At 27.1% G+C, this 7362-nt stretch overlaps 1 long non-coding RNA gene across 1 annotated transcript; it reads left to right on the top strand.

Moving 5' to 3' along the window:
* The first annotated feature begins 1023 nt into the window (after positions 1-1023).
* On the top strand, positions 1024-7102 carry LOC107456171 (uncharacterized). Its single transcript, XR_011637124.1, has 3 exons — positions 1024-3958; positions 4044-4135; positions 5354-7102. It is a non-coding gene; the product is annotated as an uncharacterized lncRNA (long non-coding RNA).
* The last annotated feature ends 260 nt before the right edge of the window (positions 7103-7362 follow it).

Genomic DNA, 7362 nt, shown 5'->3' on the forward strand with positions numbered 1-7362 from the left:
CAAAGTTTGAATCCTTCCATATTAATACATTTCTCAACTATTATAACCTTTTTTAGTTTTATTCTTATTTACAATTAAATACTTAAAGCTTAATGTGGCCTTTTATTTTAAAATAATCCTATGAAACCTATGACGAAATATTTTATGATAAACATACTTATTTACCTTTAAAAGTTTCTTATAGGGAAAAGATGATTGCTTTGAAATTTTGGAGATTGATGAAAGACGCAAGCTGGGACGGGTCTTTCTAGATTTAACACTTATACTTCTTACATCCTGATAAGAAGATTTAAATAAATAAATTTTAAATACTAATATACAAGACATGGCTAATGGGGTTTATCCATAACCACCTTATTTGGCTTTTGTTATGGAAAATCAATATAGGAATATTGTATTGAATACAGCTACCAAACTCAAAGAAAATTGTTATATTAATATTCACAGAAAATAAACCTTTTCCTCATGAAAATGTTTGTGCAGTATTATCAACAATCGCCTGAAGAGATTTTTAAATCTATCTTAAGATAATCGTGAGTCTTAAGTTCAAAGCTTTCCTTGCTTTGATCTTTTTTTGTTACCTGCGGTGAATAACGGTATCACGCTCTATCCCGTAAATTTATTCATAAGGAAAGAGTGTTTCATATCGATAAAAGTTTCTTTTAGTACTTTCTGGCTGTAAAACATAAACTTAATCGATTATTATTCTAGTTTATTGTAAATATCTGCTAAATTTCTTAAACTACAACTGATTAATCAGTCAAAATTTTCTATTAAAACTAGTTTTATAGTTTTTTAAGCGAAATGAAAATTTAATATAAATAATTCTTAATTAATCACTTAAAAATAATTAAATGCAAACTATAATTATGGAAAACAATTTCTAGATATGTTAAAATTCCACGAAATTAAAATTTCAAGATAATACAAATATGTTAAAATTTCAAGATAATACAAATATGTTAAAATTTCAAGATAATATAAATATGTTAAAATTTCAAGATAATACAAATATGCTAAAATTTCAAGATTTTATTATAATCACTACTTAAAGAATCTGAATAAAATTTTCCAATTCCTTAATGAGGAATGAGGCAATGGAGAGGATCGTTCTGAAAAGAACCTAAAGTTACAAATAATCTTGTAAGAATCTCAGTAAAATGTCCCAAACTCTCTCGATCTTTATTCCATTCGATAAATAAATTAAAAAGAGAAACATCTTTACTTCAAGTCACGTGTATAAACTGGTTAAGCCTCCACTAAGGTTGACGAAAAACAAAGCATGCTTTTATAGTCTGAACGAAAAATATTTTTATATTTTATTTCTGCTGAGAGACAAAAGAGAATTATATGTGGTTGAAGTGGATTCTGTGAATGGAATTCGAAATGCAGTATTTCATAACTTATTCCCCTGGTTTCATATTTGTTTTACAAGAGAAATTCTACAAAAAGTTCTCTCGTCGAATGCTAAAGAAATAATTAATGAGTTATGCGAAATTGCTAGAGAGTTTACAAAATGAAAATTGTTAGAATGTATATTTTGTTACAAATTTGTATTATGGTATGAAGGAAATGCATTTGTATAAAGTAAATATAAAAGTAGGGAGAACAGAACACTGCACTCAAAATTTGTTTCTCTAGCTTGATATTTGTTACTCTAACTACCATGATATTTGATGATATTTTTTACTCTAACTACAAAATTTTTTTTAAATTTTTAAGTTCACGAATAAGATTATTTCGGTACAACTAATAGAGTTAATTTTGTTTTCTTTATCCTGCATGATTGGTTTAAAGAAATAAGATATTGATGTTTGATAAGAGTTAACAATGTTTCATAAAATTTGCTTAGAATATAATTCTTTTATTACTTTTAACTCGAAAAGAGGAATAAGCGATGAGGCCTAACCTCGTGTTTTAGATCAGATTTAATTGGATACCTGTAAGTGACGTCATGCATGTTTGTCAAAGATGATTGGCATCCAAATCGACGAATGCCTTGTCTTACTCAGGATGACGTAACATGCGGGTATTCAATTATGTATGCTTCTTATAATTAAATATCTAATATCAAAACTAAAGATTTCATAATAAATCCTTACATGCAAACTGCTAATTTTATGGGTGTATGTTGGAGTAATAGGTTTTTATTTACTTATTTATTTATAAAAATGTACAAAATTGTTGTTTATACAATGAATACAGTATTTGATCGAAAACCTTTTTTGCTTGATACTGTTAATTGCCATAAGTCACTGCTGTCTTTTTAAACTACGGAAACAAATATTAACTCTTAATCTCTGAAGTTGTTTCGAGTTTATTGCAACTGCTTTCTTGCGACTAATTATAAGTAACTACTGGTACATTGTAAAGATAGACTGACAGAAACTGTCTTATTCATGATTTAACTACACCGTCGTCAGTGTTTAAAATTACTTCATTTTAATCATAATATTTGCAATTTTATTTCATCATTATATGCTTTAATATTATTAGTCTTTCATTCCAATCAAATATTTTATTTTCATAGCATATTTGTATAATCACGCATATGTTCCGAATGCATATATTTTTGGTATATCCTTACAACAGGTATTTGCATTTGAGATATAAAATTTCAGATTCAGAAATAGCAACATGCACAGTGAAAACAAAACAAAAAAGTTACGTTCCGGCATTGTTTTTTCTAATAAAAATTCTTAACTGAATTGTTTCATGTAATGTGGATAACATGAAAATATTTCTATAAAATATGTTATTTCCGCTATCCTCATATTTCATGCATATCTGATTCCCATTTCAAAACAGGTTTTCCTTTACAAGATATTTTCATGGAGAAAACAATATTTGCATTTAAAAGAGAAAGATTTGAATGACACCGTTTCTCGCTTTAACAATGAGTTCATGTTAGTTATAAAAAAAACCTCCAATCGTAACATGTAACAAATACATTTATTTTGAAAATTTCCTGATTTATAAACATTAATCATAGAATGAGATACTAAATTAAGAGTCTGAGCGAAAACGTTATCAAAAACTAAAAAAATATTTTCCAATGTCAATAACTGAAAGATTGTAGCTTTAAAACTGACTTATTTCATTAAATGAAACTTAAAAACATATGCCATTCAGGATAATCCAATTTATTTTTCATTAACTGAACAAAATGGCTATTTAATTCATTTGAGGATAATTTTTTTCTTCATTCTATAAAACATATCCTGTTATGCTTACTGTTAAAGATTTTCAGACTTTATTTTCAACTAAACATTTTCAAGTCCTAGAAGTTCAAAAACTAAATGTTTCGAGAAATATATTATACAAAATATCAAAGAAATAATAATAAATAAATATATAGTAAAATACTAGGCAACTTAAATATGTTTCCCATTTTTTTAAAATTCAGATTTGGATTCCTCAGAAATTTTGTTTTAAGTATTGTGCCTTAAGATCGATCCAAAGTATTACTTAATTATTCCACTACAATATACATTAATCAAAAACCATGAATCAGCACATACTAAGCAATCATTATAAACTGTTATAAATATATTGCTCGATGTAAAGATATACATTTTCCAAGCAAATAAATAGAAAAAACATTTAAGAAGAATTTTATTTTTTACTTTCTTTCTTCATAGAATGATACATCAAAATCTCTATTAAATCAAATTCTTTCAACAAAACACCCTTTTTATTAATTATTTATGGTCTTACAAAGTTTGTTAATTTGTATAAATTGAATTGAAACAGAATGACATTAAATTTGTAAGCACAATAAACTGAATAAGCATTGTGATTTTCAACAAAAAAAAAGCTTTTTATTCCAGGAGAATCTTTAAGTTAGGAGAAATCAATAGTGACATAAAACAACTGTAATCTGCAAGCTTCGTCGCAACAGACATTAAATGTTAAAGTAATCTGTTGTAATTAAAAAGAAAACTGATTTTGAAACAAGGTTAGTACTATTTTTGGTATCGTTTTAACAATGCATGATATAATAAGAGAACATTTTAATAATTAAAAATTGTCCTATTTTATAGAGTTTTTGAGACAATTGGTTGCTGTTCTTGCGAAAAGAATTCAGTTTGGAAAAAAAAATGTCCAAACTGCTTAGATATATTCGCAAAAAGATGTGAGTAATGTATAATTGATCATTTTGAATAAAAATATTTGCAAATCATAATTTTCAACTTCTTACTGTAAAATTAAATCGTATAAAAGGTATACATTGTACAAGTAACAATTACTAGCAGTATTATTTTATTGTTGAAAAAATTTATTTTTGCTATCACTTGTACCGTGGGTTTTAGCATTTCGATGTCCCTTATTTTAAAAAAAAGACAAATTAAGTACAATTCACAAGATACATGTTCACGTTCAGGTATATTTATTTCCACAAAGAAGTAATTTGGAAATTAATGTCAGATTTTTTCATAAATTTTCTATTAGGGGTTATATTAATATTAGAGCTTTTATTTAATACAATCATAGCTCTTACTACCCGAGTAAAAAATTAATAACATTTAATATATTAATATTAATTGTTCTGAGATCAAGGGTAAAATTTCTAGAAAATTCCTACTCGAAAACTACTAGTGTTTTAATGATTTTAAATTTATAAACAGGAAAGAAAAAGCTTCCGAAAAATGACTGTCAAATTGTAAAATTGTCTGAAGCTGAGACAAAAAAGTAGTGTTCCGACAAATATGTTTAATAAATCATTTGTTGAATACAAATTGGAAAAAATAATGTTAAAATGTAAACAGGATTCTTACTATCATTAAACAGACTTAAAAAGTTAACATCACATTAAAAAGCTACACCTTTTCTTTTAATTGGATTTCATTTTACATCAAAAATCTGTAACTCTTTGAATTTCGTATCATTTACATTCTATTTTTGTAATTTTGCTACCACTTTTTAAAATTTTTAAGGAATCTGTACAAACCCGACGAATAAATAATTAAATAAAATGACAAATTTTTGTGAAATATTCTGTTTTGGACTTACTTTTATATTAGAGCATGTGAATTTTGACAAGCAACTGTGTTGAAATCGCATATTATTATCGGATTTTAAGAAATGTCTGATTTTATCTATCTAGAATAAGGATAATTGTTAACTAACACAACATCAATAAAAATAATACATAAAACGGAAATTCTGTACGAAAAATAGTTTATTGATTAAAATATTACTCTGAATAATTATTTTGTACTTTGAAACATCTGACTGAATCATCGCAAAATCGCATTCAATAAAATAATAAAGAGTGCTAGGAGAAATACAATATATATAATTAGATTTTGACAAGTAATGTAATAATTAAGCAAATAAATTATAATTTCAGTTAATATGGAATTGCTGTAATTGAAAGCTAAGCAAAAAATTAACATCCTGTTTTTTGTTGAGTTCAAAGGGAAAGAAAGATAATGACGATGAAGTTTAAGTTGAGAGATTGGACCGATGTGCTTGCATAGCAAAACGCAGCTGAATCAGGGCGAACTGCTCAGGATGAGTTTCAAAAAATGGATAAAAATAATCATGAAAGTGGTGGCGAAGTTGAAGGAGTAAAATTAGCAGAAAAACTGACATCTGTTCAATATAATATTAAGAAAGCAAGAAAGTGGATAAGAAAGAGGATGTAAATGTTGAAAAAATAGAAGAGCCAAAAGTGGCAGAATATCGGAAGTCAGCACAAAGAAGCATACAGGAAGTGGATAAGGAGATGGATAAAAATTATGAAAAATATCCAGTAAAAATTGGAATATAGTCAGTATGGAACAACTTGAGTTCTGGCAGAATGGGTTCGTAAAGTATGACTTGAAAACAGAGGGACTTTCTACCGCCCATCACGTGCACCAGAATAAAGAGTTCCAAAAATGGAAAAATGAGAGATGGATTTGATGATACCATTTCTAGTAGATTTTAATGAAACCATCGTTGAATTATTTTATGAAACATAATAACTTTTCGAACTGAACAATAATCTGATTGAAAATTGGCTCTTAAGCAGAACATTTTGTTCATTGAATCAGATTGTACAGTTCTTATATCTCTGCATAAGTAATAATTTGATGATTTTCAAAACAAGACTAACACACACAAATTTTATATGATTTAACGTGTAATGTAAGTATATAACCAAAAACATGTGATAAATCTGATGATGTTCTTAATCCAATTTTGACAAGACCTAATTCTGACCTTGAAAATCCAGCTTAATTGCTGGACATTTTGTGTATTGAGCTGCATATTAACTATCTACGGACAGCATTGTGGAACATTTAAAAATGATGTCTAACACATGCATTATATAACGTATATGGTCAGAATTTCTATTAAAGACAATAGAAAGGACTGGAATAAAATAATCGATTTTTAAATATAGATTTGGCTCATGGACAGGACATTTTGTTTCTTGAGCTGGATTGTGATCTTTTTGACATCTCTACATAGACAATTCTGAAGAGAGGCTAACTAACACAAACCTTATATTTCATGCATAAGATTCCCAGAATATGTATAATTGGCTCAATTATGGACATAACCTAATTTTTATGCTATCGTGATTATGGCAAAATTCCGAATGCACAGAACGCTAATATGACTGAACCCATTTATGACAGAATCCGGCTATGACAGAACCCAATTACGACAGAATTCGACTATGACAATACCCGATTACGACAGAACTTGACTATGACAAAATCCAATTTTGATAAAATCGTCTCCTCACAAAACCTAATTTTGACTTTAAAAAATAGTTCAAAGGCAAATCATTATATTTATTGTGCTTCATGTGATTATTTTGTATGTACAGTATTGTGAAGATTAAGAATTTTAAAATACTTCTTGTTAAAATTTCCATTAATTGTAATCTAATTGGAAACAATTGATGACGCAATAAAATTTTTGCTTTTGAGCCTGACATCTTATTCTTTGAGTCGTATTTTAGCATTTTTTCTATGTACTCATGTTATGTTTATGTTATAACATTTTAAGTAGATAACTGTTTTTTTTGTTGTTACTTTTAAATTAATGTCTCAAGTGAATTTCATTAATTAAATATTGCTCTTTAAATAATAAACAGGCTTATTATTATGCTGTTTTTTAACCTAAAAAGATAACACAAGTTAATTCATTCTAACATTTTAAGCATTTCATCAAATTGATCAAAAGCATAAATGTCATCACTATGCACATATGCTATGTATCACTTGTGCAATTATCCTTGTGTAGCAGGCAACGGATTGGTATGGAAGGCTTATTGGAAAGCACTAAGAATATCGTATCATCATATTCTATATTTTCATTGTTTTATTATTATTATATTTGTTTGTTATTCGTTTGTTATCT

This window comes from Parasteatoda tepidariorum, chromosome 1 (assembly GCF_043381705.1).
Source record: "Parasteatoda tepidariorum isolate YZ-2023 chromosome 1, CAS_Ptep_4.0, whole genome shotgun sequence".
Taxonomy (NCBI): domain Eukaryota; kingdom Metazoa; phylum Arthropoda; class Arachnida; order Araneae; family Theridiidae; genus Parasteatoda; species Parasteatoda tepidariorum.